Source organism: Taeniopygia guttata, chromosome Z, assembly GCF_048771995.1.
Source record: "Taeniopygia guttata chromosome Z, bTaeGut7.mat, whole genome shotgun sequence".
Taxonomy (NCBI): Eukaryota; Metazoa; Chordata; class Aves; order Passeriformes; family Estrildidae; genus Taeniopygia; species Taeniopygia guttata.
The window spans coordinates 2,277,954-2,291,809 of record NC_133063.1 but is presented as its reverse complement, the minus strand read 5'-3'; positions in this window follow the sequence as shown (position 1 = coordinate 2,291,809).

The window sequence follows — 13,856 nt, the reverse complement described above, 5'->3', positions numbered from 1 at the left end:
CTACCAAATACAAAATAAAAATCCCCTTTATTTTAAACTATATTTAATTATTTCTACCTTTCTATTTTTGATTTTTACAAGTTGTTATATATTCGATTACAATATATTGAGGTACCGTATTTCGATATATAATATTTAGGACATAGAATGTGTTAAAATAGGACATACACAGTAAAATATGCATTATGTACTGTATTGATTTCTATTATTTAGTAATTTTTATATTTATATATCCACATGTATTAATTATACATCTCAATATGGATATTTTATATGGATTTTATTTATATTTATAATCTATATTTATCTGTATTTATATAAACAAAATACTATATATCAAACAATATAATACCTAATAGTAGTGGATAACATTATTCATGTTACATGTTTTATTCATATGTTTTCCATTTATATTTAAAATTGAAGTTTTATATTCCCATTTTCATATTTATGCATGTGTTTTGTTTCATTAGAGTTACAGTTAGAACTCTGCAGTTATAATCCAATTCCTAAAAATAAAATGCCATAACAAACAGCATCGAATAACCAAGAATACCATCCAAAAAATTCAGAAAGGCTCCACCAGCCAACCAACTACCAGCAAAAAAAAACCCACTACGCTCCTTTCACTAACAGTTCTTATCACATAACAAAAATGGAACATTAATTAAAAAAACCCACCTATAAAAACCCACACAAAACAAAAAAAACCACTAAAAAGAAAAAAAACTCTTCAACTAACCTCTTATACTCCAAACCATACAACAGATCCCAAATGTTTCTAAAAAAAACCCAAACAATACCCTACCACTACACTAACTCATCAAGAGAACCCAATACTCTAAAAAATTAACTAAACTCCCCCCAAATAATTACAGTTATAAAAAAAATCGAAACCATGAAGAAACAAAAAACTCACCACCCAAATAAAATACCTAGATATAAAGATCCACCATAGAAATACCCATGTTCCCAAAAATCAAACTAATAAAAACCAACAAATACATCCAACTACAAAAAAAAATATATATTCACAACAACAAAATAATAATTCCTAACTCAAGGACCTCAGAATGCCTTAAACCATCAAAACACAAATACCACCTAGAAATAAACATGTCACCAAAAGAGAAAAGTAACCATAAATAATAACTCCCAAATTGTCTGAGACAATAAAACACACAAAGCAATCAAACAAGACAAATAAAACCCCTACAACATAATAAACAAGAATGCAATTATCAATATTGAAAAAACCTCAATAATTAACTACAGGACACTACCTCAAACCAACCAAAATAAACCACTACATACTCACACCAATAAAAGCCTCCACAGCCGAATTAAAAACCTACCCTCTACTTCATGCTATGACCCATAAAAAACATTATAAACCTTTAAAAACACATCCTTCAAAAACATAAGAACCCATCAAAAAGAAATCCAACCACAAGACTCAACCCAAAAAAAACACTTGTCATGAGCACCTGAAGCAAGAACCGTAACAAGCAAAAAGCACACCATGGCCCTTCTCCTACACCAACATGAACAAAAGAAAACCATCCAGTAAGTTCCTCAAAACCACCACAGCAAGGAAGGCTGGAAAACGAGAAGCCACGCTCCTGGCACCGGTCCGTTGGCCAGTTGGTGATGGAGGTATGAGTACTCCGAGTCGATTCCCTAAAGCACAAAAATGAGAAAGGATGCTTAGAATTGCACCAGAAACCGAAAGCTGAGTAAAAACAACTGCTTCTGTCCACTGCTCCCCTTGGACATTGGGCCTTGACTGCTGCTATCTGCCTGGACCTCCTAAGAATAAAGACTGCTGTAACAAAGTCACCACCTAGGCGACCCCTGCAAATGCAAACAACGACTGACCTGCTCATGGCAACACCCTCACCGAGCACTGGGGCTCTCTGCCACTTATTTGAACTGTCTGCATCTGAAAGGAAGTTAGGACTAGTGTGAAACAGCTGCAGGACAACTTAACAGAACCAAAAATGTTAGGGCAATCAACAAATAAAAACTAGAGCCCAAATACACCCTGCATTACCAATTTCAAGTCCACAGGACTTGTGCTATTACAGGCTAGGCAGCAGAGCAGAGCAGCTCCAGGACAAATACGTGCAGACACCCGTGACACAGGACAGGACATGACAATCGAGGGGACAGGACAGGGAGCGAGAGCTTTCGACAAGAAGAAAGGACTGGGAGACCCAAAGAACACAGAGTGCACCAGAGACAAGTGACAGGACACACACCGGAACTGCTCTGCCCTGCGCACCTCAGCACTGTGATCAAAAGAAGCATTTTCCCTTCAGGTGGCCTAAAGGGACACTTCTCAAACATCCCCACCCCCAGAGCCGATTCAAAAGGCCCTCCCACCACCTCACTTTTGTCCCCTCCGTGGACCCTAGCCCTCGACTTATCTCTTGGGCATCTGGGGATGAGAATCCATGTCGCTTTTTAATGGAGGCTGCCTCGTCTGCTGGGAATGTCCTATGGTCACCGGGCTGTAGTCCCGTGCTCAGCTACAATCAAGGACACCAAACATCACTGCATGATCTTATCTGCACAATGGACAAAACCCAGCAATTCTGCTACTCACCGATCTCGTACGAATGCCTGGTTGCTCGGGCCCCACACTTTGGCAATGCTCAGAGGCTGCCATCGTCATCTCTCATCGTCTGCCTGGGTTAAGAAGAGACAAAGTGACTCAGCACTGCTGAAACCAAAGTGGACCTTGGCTCCCCCTCTCTATCTCGGCGTCTCACCACAGCTCCTTGGCCATTGCCAAAGGCTACCCGGATGCCATCTTGAAATACAAAATTTCAAGGCTTCATCTCAAGAGTCCTGAAATACTTCCAGAGGACTCACAAGCGCAGGAAGTCCATCGGCCAGCTGGTGAGAGGAGCTTGGCATACTCCAAGTGGCTTCCCTAAAGCACACAAACAAGAATGGATGCTTAGAGTTGCACCAAACATTGAGACCTGAGCAAGAACAACTGCTTCTGTCCACTGCTCACCTGGCACACTGGGCCTTCACTGCTGCTATCTGCCTGGACCTCCTAAAAAAAAGGCAAAGAACACTGCTGTAACACAGTAACCATTTAGGCTTCCCTTGCAAATGCAAACAATGACTGACCTGCTCATGGCAACACCCTCACCCAGCATTGGGGCTCTGTGCCACTGATTTGAACTGTCTGCATCTGAAAGGATGTTAGGACTAGTGTAAAACAGCTGCAGGACAACTTAACAGCACCAGAAATGTTAGGGCAAACAATGGACACAAGCAACAGCTAGAGACCAAATACACCCTGCATTACCAATTTCAAGTCCCCAGGACTTGTGCTATTACAGGCTAGGCAGCAGGGCAGAGCAGCTCCGGGACAAATACGTGCAGACACCCGTGACACAGGACAGGACATGACAATCGAGGGGACAGGACAGGGAGCGAGAGCTTTTGACAAGAAGAAAGGACTCGGAGACCCAAAGAACACAGAGTGCACCAGAGACAAGTGACAGGACACACACCGGAACTGCTCTGCCCTGCGCACCTCAGCACTGTGATCAAAAGAAGCATTTTCCCTTCAGGTGGCCTAAAGGGACACTTCTCAAACATCCCCACCCCCAGAGCCGATTTAAAAGGCCCTCCCACCACCTCACTTTTGTCCCCTCCGTGGGCCCTAGCCCTCGACTTATCTCTTGGGCATCTGGGGATGAGAATCCATGTCGCTTTTTAATGGAGGCTGCCTCGTCTGCTGGGAATGTCCTATGGTCACCGGGCTGTAGTCCCGTGCTCAGCTACAATCAAGGACACCAAACATCACTGCATGATCTTATCTGCACAATGGACAAAACCCAGCAATTCTGCTACTCACCGATCTCGTACGAATGCCTGGTTGCTTGGGCCCCACACTTTGGCAATGCTCAGAGGCTGCCATCGTCATCTCTCATCGTCTGCCTGGGTTAAGAAGAGACAAAGTGACTCAGCACTGCTGAAACCAAAGTGGACCTTGGCTCCCCCTCTCTATCTCGGCGTCTCACCACAGCTCCTTGGCCATTGCCAAAGGCTACCCGGATGCCATCTTGAAATACAAAATTTCAAGGCTTCATCTCAAGAGTCCTGAAATACTTCCAGAGGACTCACAAGCGCAGGAAGTCCATCGGCCAGCTGGTGAGAGGAGCTTGGCATACTCCAAGTGGCTTCCCTAAAGCACACAAACAAGAATGGATGCTTAGAGTTGCACCAAACATTGAGACCTGAGCAAGAACAACTGCTTCTGTCCACTGCTCACCTGGCACACTGGGCCTTCACTGCTGCTATCTGCCTGGACCTCCTAAAAAAAAGGCAAAGAACACTGCTGTAACACAGTAACCATTTAGGCTTCCCTTGCAAATGCAAACAATGACTGACCTGCTCATGGCAACACCCTCACCCAGCATTGGGGCTCTCCGCCACTGATTTGAACTGTCTGCATCTGAAAGGATGTTAGGACTAGTGTAAAACAGCTGCAGGGCAACTTAACAGCACCAGAAATGTTAGGGCAAACAATGGACACAAGCAACAGCTAGAGCCCAAATACACCCTGCATTACCAATTTCAAGTCCCCAGGACTTGTGCTATTACGGGCTAGGCAGCAGGGCAGAGCAGCTCCGGGACAAATACGTGCAGACACCCGTGACACAGGACAGGACACGACCATCGAGGGGACAGGACAGGGAGCGAGAGCTTTCGACAAGAAGAAAGGACTCAGAGACCCAAAGAACACAGAGTGCACCAGAGACAAGTGACAGGAAACACACCAGAACTGCTCTGCCCTGCGCACCTCAGCACTGTGATTAAAACAGACACTTTCCCTTTAGGTGGACTAAGTATACGCTTCTTGGACATCAAAAGCCCTTCTAGAAAGGCCAAACCCAGCACCCTGCTTTTATCCCCTCTGTGGGTCATGACCCTCCACTTATCTTGCACACATCTGGGGATGCAAATCCCTGTTGGCTGCAGAAGGACGCTGTCTGCCTGCCTGGTAAGTTATAGCTGTCACTTCTTGGTCTGCCAAGAGAAAGAAAACCAAACATCAGTGCACAGTCTTAACAGTACATCGAGCAAAAACTGATAATTCTGCTACTCACCATCCTCCTCAGAATGCCCGGGTTCTTGGCCTGCACGCGTCGGGCGTGCTTGGATTCTGACGCCGTCATTGCAGGGTACACCTAGGTTAAGTGGAGACAAGGCAACATGGCAATGCTGAAACACGAGTGGACTCTCACTCCTCCTCCCGACTTCCCCGACTCACTGCAACTGCTCAGCCATTCCTCTGGGCTACCAGGATGGGGCCTTGAAATGCAAAACTGGAAGGTCCATCACAGGGTCCTGCAATGCTTCCAGCGAGATCACAAGGGCATGAAACCTGGTCCATCAGCCAGTTGGTGACAAAGGTATGCGCACACTGAGATGATTCCCTAAAGCACAAAAACAAGAATGGATGCTTAGAGTTGCACCAAACATTGAGACCTGAGCAAGAACAACTGCTTCTGTCCACTGCTCACCTGGCACACTGGGCCTTCACTGCTGCTATCTGCCTGGACCTCCTAAAAATGAAGTCAAAGAACACCGCTGTAACAGTCACCATTAAGGCTCCCCCTGCAAATGCAAACAATGACTGACCTGCTCATGGCAACACCCTCACCGAGCACTGGGGCTCTCTGCCACTGATTTGAACTGTCTGCATCTGAAAGGAAGTTAGGACTAGTGTGAAACAGCTGCAGGACAACTTAATAGAACCAAAAATGTTAGGGCAATCAACAAATAAAAACTAGAGCCCAAATACACCCTGCATTACCAATTTCAAGTCCCCAGGACTTGTGCTGTTACAGGCTATGCAGCAGGGCAGAGCAGCTCCGGGACAAATACGTGCAGACACCCGTGACACAGGACAGGACATGACAATCGAGGGGACAGGACAGGGAGCGAGAGCTTTTGACAAGAAGAAAGGACTCGGAGACCCAAAGAACACAGAGTGCACCAGAGACAAGTGACAGGACACACACCGGAACTGCTCTGCCCTGCGCACCTCAGCACTGTGATCAAAAGAAGCATTTTCCCTTCAGGTGGCCTAAAGGGACACTTCTCAAACATCCCCACCCCCAGAGCCGATTCAAAAGGCCCTCCCACCACCTCACTTTCGTCCCCTCCGTGGGCCCTAGCCCTCGACTTATCTCTTGGGCATCTGGGGATGAGAATCCATGTCGCTTTTTAATGGAGGCTGCCTCGTCTGCTGGGAATGTCCTATGGTCACCGGGCTGTAGTCCCGTGCTCAGCTACAATCAAGGACACCAAACATCACTGCATGATCTTATCTGCACAATGGACAAAACCCAGCAATTCTGCTACTCACCGATCTCGTACGAATGCCTGGTTGCTCGGGCCCCACACTTTGGCAATGCTCAGAGGCTGCCATCGTCATCTCTCATCGTCTGCCTGGGTTAAGAAGAGACAAAGTGACTCAGCACTGCTGAAACCAAAGTGGACCTTGGCTCCCCCTCTCTATCTCGGCGTCTCACCACAGCTCCTTGGCCATTGCCAAAGGCTACCCGGATGCCATCTTGAAATACAAAATTTCAAGGCTTCATCTCAAGAGTCCTGAAATACTTCCAGAGGACTCACAAGCGCAGGAAGTCCATCGGCCAGCTGGTGAGAGGAGCTTGGCATACTCCAAGTGGCTTCCCTAAAGCACACAAACAAGAATGGATGCTTAGAGTTGCACCAAACATTGAGACCTGAGCAAGAACAACTGCTTCTGTCCACTGCTCACCTGGCACACTGGGCCTTCACTGCTGCTATCTGCCTGGACCTCCTAAAAAAAAGGCAAAGAACACTGCTGTAACACAGTAACCATTTAGGCTTCCCTTGCAAATGCAAACAATGACTGACCTGCTCATGGCAACACCCTCACCCAGCATTGGGGCTCTGTGCCACTGATTTGAACTGTCTGCATCTGAAAGGATGTTAGGACTAGTGTAAAACAGCTGCAGGGCAACTTAACAGCACCAAAAATGTTAGGGCAAACAATGGACACAAGCAACAGCTAGAGACCAAATACACCCTGCATTACCAATTTCAAGTCCCCAGGACGTGTGCTGTTACAGGCTAGGCAGCAGGGCAGAGCAGCTCCAGGACAAATACGTGCAGACACCCGTGACACAGGACAGGACACGACCATCGAGGGGACAGGACAGGGAGCGAGAGCTTTCGACAAGAAGAAAGGACTCAGAGACCCAAAGAACACAGAGTGCACCAGAGACAAGTGACAGGAAACACACCAGAACTGCTCTGCCCTGCGCACCTCAGCACTGTGATTAAAACAGACACTTTCCCTCTAGGTGGACTAAGTATACGCTTCTTGGACATCAAAAGCCCTTCTAGAAAGGCCCAACCCAGCACCCTGCTTTTATCCCCTCTGTGGGTCATGACCCTCCACTTATCTTGCACACATCTGGGGATGCAAATCCCTGTTGGCTGCAGAAGGACGCCGTCTGCCTGCCTGGTAAGTTATAGCTGTCACTTCTTGGTCTGCCAAGAGAAAGAAAACCAAACATCAGTGCACAGTCTTAACAGTACATCGAGCAAAAACTGATAATTCTGCTACTCACCATCCTCCTCAGAATGCCCGGGTTCTTGGCCTGCACGCGTCGGGCGTGCTTGGATTCTGACGCCGTCATTGCAGGGTACACCTAGGTTAAGTGAAGACAAGGCAACATGGCATTGCTGAAACACAAGTGGACTCTCACTCCTCCTCCCGACTTCCCCGACTCACTGCAACTGCTCAGCCATTCCTCTGGGCTACCAGGATGGGGCCTTGAAATGCAAAACTGGAAGGTCCATCACGGGGTCCTGCAATGCTTCCAGCGAGATCACAAGTGCATGAAACCTGGTCCATCAGCCAGTTGGTGACAGAGGTATGCGCACACCGAGATGATTCCCTAAAGCACAAAAACAAGAATGGATGCTTAGAGTTGCACCAAACATTGAGACCTGAGCAAGAACAACTGCTTCTGTCCACTGCTCACCTGGCACACTGGGCCTTCACTGCTGCTATCTGCCTGGACCTCCTAAAAATGAAGTCAAAGAACACTGCTGTAACAGTCACCATTCAGGCTTCCCCTGCAAATGCAAACAATGACTGACCTGCTCATGGCAACACCCTCACCCAGCACTGGGGCTCTCTGCCACTGATTTGAACTGTCTGCATCTGAAAGGAAGTTAGGACTAGTGTGAAACAGCTGCAGGACAACTTAATAGAACCAAAAATGTTAAGGCAATCAACAAATAAAAACTAGAGCCCAAATACACCCTGCATTACCAATTTCAAGTCCCCAGGACTTGTGCTATTACAGGCTAGGCAGCAGGGCAGAGCAGCTCCGGGACAAATACGTGCAGACACCCGTGACACAGGACAGGACACGACCATCGAGGGGACAGGACAGGGAGCGAGAGCTTTCGACAAGAAGAAAGGACTCGGAGACCCAAAGAACACAGAGTGCACCAGAGACAAGTGACAGGACACACACCGGAACTGCTCTGCCCTGCGCACCTCAGCACTGTGATCAAAACAGACACTTTCCCTTTAGAGGGTCTAAGGGGACACTTCTCAAACATCCCCGCCCCCAAAGCTGTTTCAAAAGGCCCTCCCAGCACTTTGCTTTCATCCCCTCTGTGGGCCTTAGCCCTGAACTTATCTCTCAGGCATCTGGGGATGAGAATCCATGTTGCTTTTTAATGGAGGCTGCCTCATCTGCTGGGAATGTCCTATGGTCACCGGGCTGTGGTCCTTTGCTCAGCTAGAATCAAAAACACCAAACATCACTGCATGATCTTAGCTGCACAATGGACAAAAGCCAGCAATCCTGCTACTCGCCATTCTCCTAAGAACGCTGGGCTCCTCGGGCTGCACGCTTCACCCACGCCCTCCTGGCAGGATCTGCCTGGATGGAGAGGAGACGAGGTGATGTGGCGTGCCCAAAACTATAGCGGACCCTGGCTCCACCTCACTAGTTTTTCCTCGACTTACAGCAACTCCTCAGCCGCTCCTGAAAGCTCCCTGGGTGACACCTTCAAGTGACAGAGATCCAGGCTCCCTCGCAGAGCCGTGTGCCGCTTCCCGAATTCCCACGAGGTCGAAGGAGCGGGTCTGCGGGCTGGTTGCAGAGGGGGTCTCGGTGTTACACGACTGGACTGCCTAATGCACACAGACATGAATGGATACTCAGAGTGTCAGCAGAGACACTACAGCTGTAGGCACACAAATTCATAAATAAATAAATTAACTAAACCCAAAAATTCTACCAAAACATTAACTTTATTTACCCAATATCCAAATTGCCAAATAGATTAACAGAGACACCCTGTCCTTTCCCCTCAATAAGGCCTCTCAATCTGTGCCGAAGAAATCCTTAAAATGAAGAAAACCCTACCTGTATCAAAATAAAAACAAAAAGTCTAGTAAACTTTATAAGTTCATTAACCTAACACATCAGAACCACAAAAATATTAAACCTTTATGAACACCAGTACGCAGTACACACCACCCTCATTTCAACATATAAAAATAAAGCTATTCCTAATTCTAACCTAAGACAAATATCACAAAATATAGCAGTAAGAAAAGAAAAGAAAAATAAGTCTCACTAAAAATATAGCATTTTTATTTTAAGCCAAAAAAACCATACATTCTAAATCGGAACTTCCTCAAAATCAAGTAATTCAATAAACCCAAAAAAAACTCTAACATATTTTAAATAACTACTAAAAAGCTAAAAAACATCAAACAATTAAGCAACCCACCACAACTATCTAAAACTATCAACAATAAACCTTCTTTAAAAAAACCCAACAAATACTCCTCACCACCTGAACAATACATCACCAGTGATGCCAAACAAGTCAAAATACTGTAACTCCCATCCAAAAAATGCTCTATAAACTGAAGCACTAAAATTCATCTACAAAACACACTCGCCCTTCAACAACCTCCTCTAACCTACACACAAATCTAAAACAAATAAGAATTACCTCTAAACTATCATACCTTGAATAACTCCACCATTAAACACTACTGTACCAAACTTATTAAAACTCCAATACCAACTAAAATCAAAAACCACAAAATAACACACCACTGTAAACATTACCAATACATTTTTCTCCATTCCTCTAACAACTGATTACAAACCTCATTTTACCTTCATTTGAAAAACATACAATACACCTACAACCAACTACCCCAAAAATAAAAACACAGTCCTACCATCTAGCATAAATTCCTCCAAATGAAACCTAAAAAATCAAACTCCAAAATATCTGTAATAATCCAACAACATTAGATGAAAAGTATAACAAAAATATTTTTAAAAATCAGCCAAATTCTTCTAAAAGACTACTACACCACAAAAAAAAAAAAAAAAAGCAAAAGCAAAAAGACTACTGCAAAGATACAATTCCTAAAAATAAAATAACAAAAGAAACATCAAATTCCCACCAATTTCATCAAAAAAAAGTCAGAATGGCTCCACGAGCCAACAAAAAAAAGCCCAACCTATAAGAAAATGCCAAACCACCTCGAACACAGAGAATAAAACACAGCCCCTCTTACCATGGTATTATTTTAATACTATGATTAAAATACACATTCTATACAAAAATGTCCTCTACCCTGCCATCAATTCCACATAAAGCAAATAAATTAACTCTTATCATACAGGACATCCGTATCAAAAATCTCAATCACCCTAAAACCTTAAAAATAATTACAAATTAAGCCCAAAATAAAAACTTTGATCTCTAACAACAGAAAACCAAAAACAAACAACTCAAACTAAAAATACACCACCATAGAACCGGCTACCAGCAAAAACAAACCCACGCTACACTCTTTTCACTAACACTTGTTAGCGAGACACATCACAAAAATGAAACAAAAATAAAAAACAGCCCTAAAGAAACCCACAAAACAAATCACAAAACTCACTAGAAAAAGAAGTCCAACCAACTTACTAAACCTCAAACCATACAACAGACCCTGAAAGCTACTAAAAATGACAACCATACCTCCACACTAACTCAAAGAGTAACAAGTACTCTGCTAAGTTAACTTTAAAAACCAAAGTAATAAACGATATTTAAAAAATCTAAACCACTAGACAATAAAAAGTACCCAAATAAAAAACTACCTAAAAAATCCACCGTATAAATACACAAATAAAAAGCAACCAACAAATACATCAAACTAAAAAAAAACCCGAATAAATAAACTTAAATTAACAACAAAAAAAATTATTCCTAACTCAATAAAGCCATAATGCCTCGAACCTTCAAAATACAAACACCACCTAGAAATAAACACGTCACCAAAAGAGAAAGGTAACCATAAACAATAACACCCAAATTACCGGTAACAATAAAACATCCAAGACAATTAAACAAACCAAATTAATAAAACCTCTATAAGAGAATTAACAAGAATGCAATTATCAATATTTTTAAAAAAACCAAAAAAGATTACTAATTAACTACAGGACACTACCTCAAACCCACCAAAACAAACACTACATACTCACACTAATAAAAGCCACCACAGCCTAATTAAAAACCAACCCTCTACTTCATGCTACAACCCATAAAAACCATTGTAAACCTTTCAAAACACATCCTTTAAGAAGATAACTACAATTATATTTTTCTAATATAAAGAAAAACAAAAAATCCAACATATCCCACAAAAGAAAAAAAAAAATCCAACAACAAACTCAATCCAAAAAAACCCTTGTCATCAGCACCTGAACCAAGAACCATAACAACCAACAAGTACACCACGACCCTTCTCATACACCAACTACGAACAAAAGAAAACGATCCAATAAACTCCTCAAAACCAACACAGCAAGGAACGCTGGAAAATGAAAATCCGCGCTCCCGGCACCGGGCGGAGCACGGCTCCCGGCAGGAAAGCGGCTCCTCGGGCAGGCACAGGCGGCGCCGCGCCGGGAGACCCCCGCCCGCTCCCCCCGGCCCGGCGGGGCCGGCACCGGGCCCGGGGGGCCCCGGCGGCGCCCGAGCCCCGCGCCCGGAGCGGACGGAGCGGCGGCACCGGCCGGCACCGGCGCAGCGCCCGCGCCGCCTGCCCCGCCCGCCGGCCCGGCCAAAGCTCCCCTCGGCTCCGCACGGCTCGCACCGGCGCGGCTCCGGCAGTCCCGCGGCAGCCCCGCCGCGCCAGGCTCCCCTTCCATCGCATCCCCTAGAAGAGCAGAAAAGAAGGGGCTTGCCTCAAATGATGGCAAAAGGCACAATTTTACCTCAATCCAAACCCCTTAAAAGGCGGGACAACAGGGCAGCCCCCTCATTTCAACCTCAGGAGGACGAAATTCAAAAGGGAAAGGAGAAAAGTCCCCGCTACAAAGGCGCACCGGCTCACCTGTTTGGCCGCTGCTTCTCGGCACAAAGGTTTGTCCCTCGGCGCCTCCTTTGAGCAAAGCTCCACGTATCCAAATGATCCCCCAAACCCTTTCCGAAGTACTTACCGTCCTTCCATGAGACAGCCCCGGGAGCCCCCCAGAAACTCCTCTCCTCCAGCAGCTCCATACAAAAGCAATGTGAGAAAAACCCCTTAAATCAGCCCCCGGAGGAGCCGCCCCCTCCTCATCATCCTCACAGCTCGCACCTGGGGCTACTCTGAGCCCTCCTCATCCTCACAGCTCGCACCTGCCGCTGTTGCTGCCCTCCAAACAGCGTCTCTCCCTCTCCAGGACACACCCACTTCAGCAGGGGCTGAAGGAAACAGAAAGGGCTCTCCGGCACCTTTTGCCTCCGTTCTCTGCCGTCTGCCGAAACGAAGACCTGTAAAATCCTAGCTCTGCCTTTTGTTTAACGTGTTCTTACTTCCTATTTATGTCATCACAGAAAGCAAGGAAAGAAGAAATGGGACTGGTTCCTACTATTGCTCCGTGCAGGCATTTTTAAAGGCTGCTGTACTTCTGTCCTCTTTTTCCACTCCAAGCTTGACTTTTCCCCTCCTTTTCCGAGGTCTGCTGCTTTGGGTGTCCCAAGGAGGGCCGGGTTCCTCAGCAGGGGTCTTAGGAGTTGGTGCCGATTCTGCTTTTTCCGAAGGTGTAGCAAAGTGTGCTACCAACAGGACTATTTTCTCCAGGGGAAAGCTTTCTCTCAATGACCATCAATGCACGCATGTGCTTTAATCGTGTAACCAGAGGGATTAAGAAAAGCCAACACCCGTAGCAGATTTCTGTTGGATCTGTGTCTGTGAGAAGTGGGTGTGTCCTGGAGAGGGAGAGACGCTGTTTGGAGGGCGGCAACAGCGGCAGGTGCGAGCTGTGAGGATGAGGAGGGCTCAGAGTAGCCCCAGGTGCGAGCTGTGAGGATGATGAGGAGGGGGCGGCTCCTCCGGGGGCTGATTTAAGGGGTTTTTCTCACATCGCTTTTGTATGGAGCTGCTGGAGGAGAGGAGTTTATGGGGGGCTCCCGGGGCTGTCTCATGGAAGGATGGTAAGCACTTCGGAAAGGATTTGGGGGATCATTTGGATACGTGGAGCATTGCTCAAAGGAGGCGCCGAGGGACGAACCTTCGTGCCGAGAAGCAGCGGCCAAACAGGTTTCTTTTTGATCGTTTCTTATGTTTTCAAAGGATGTGTTTTTGAAGGCTTACAATGGTTTTTCTGGGTTGTAGCATGAAGTAGAGGGTAGGTTTTTAATTCGGTTGTGGAGGCTTTTATTAGCGTGAGTGCGTAGTGTTTGTTTTGGTGGCTTGAGGTAGTGTCCTGAAATTAATTAGTGAGGTTTTTTTT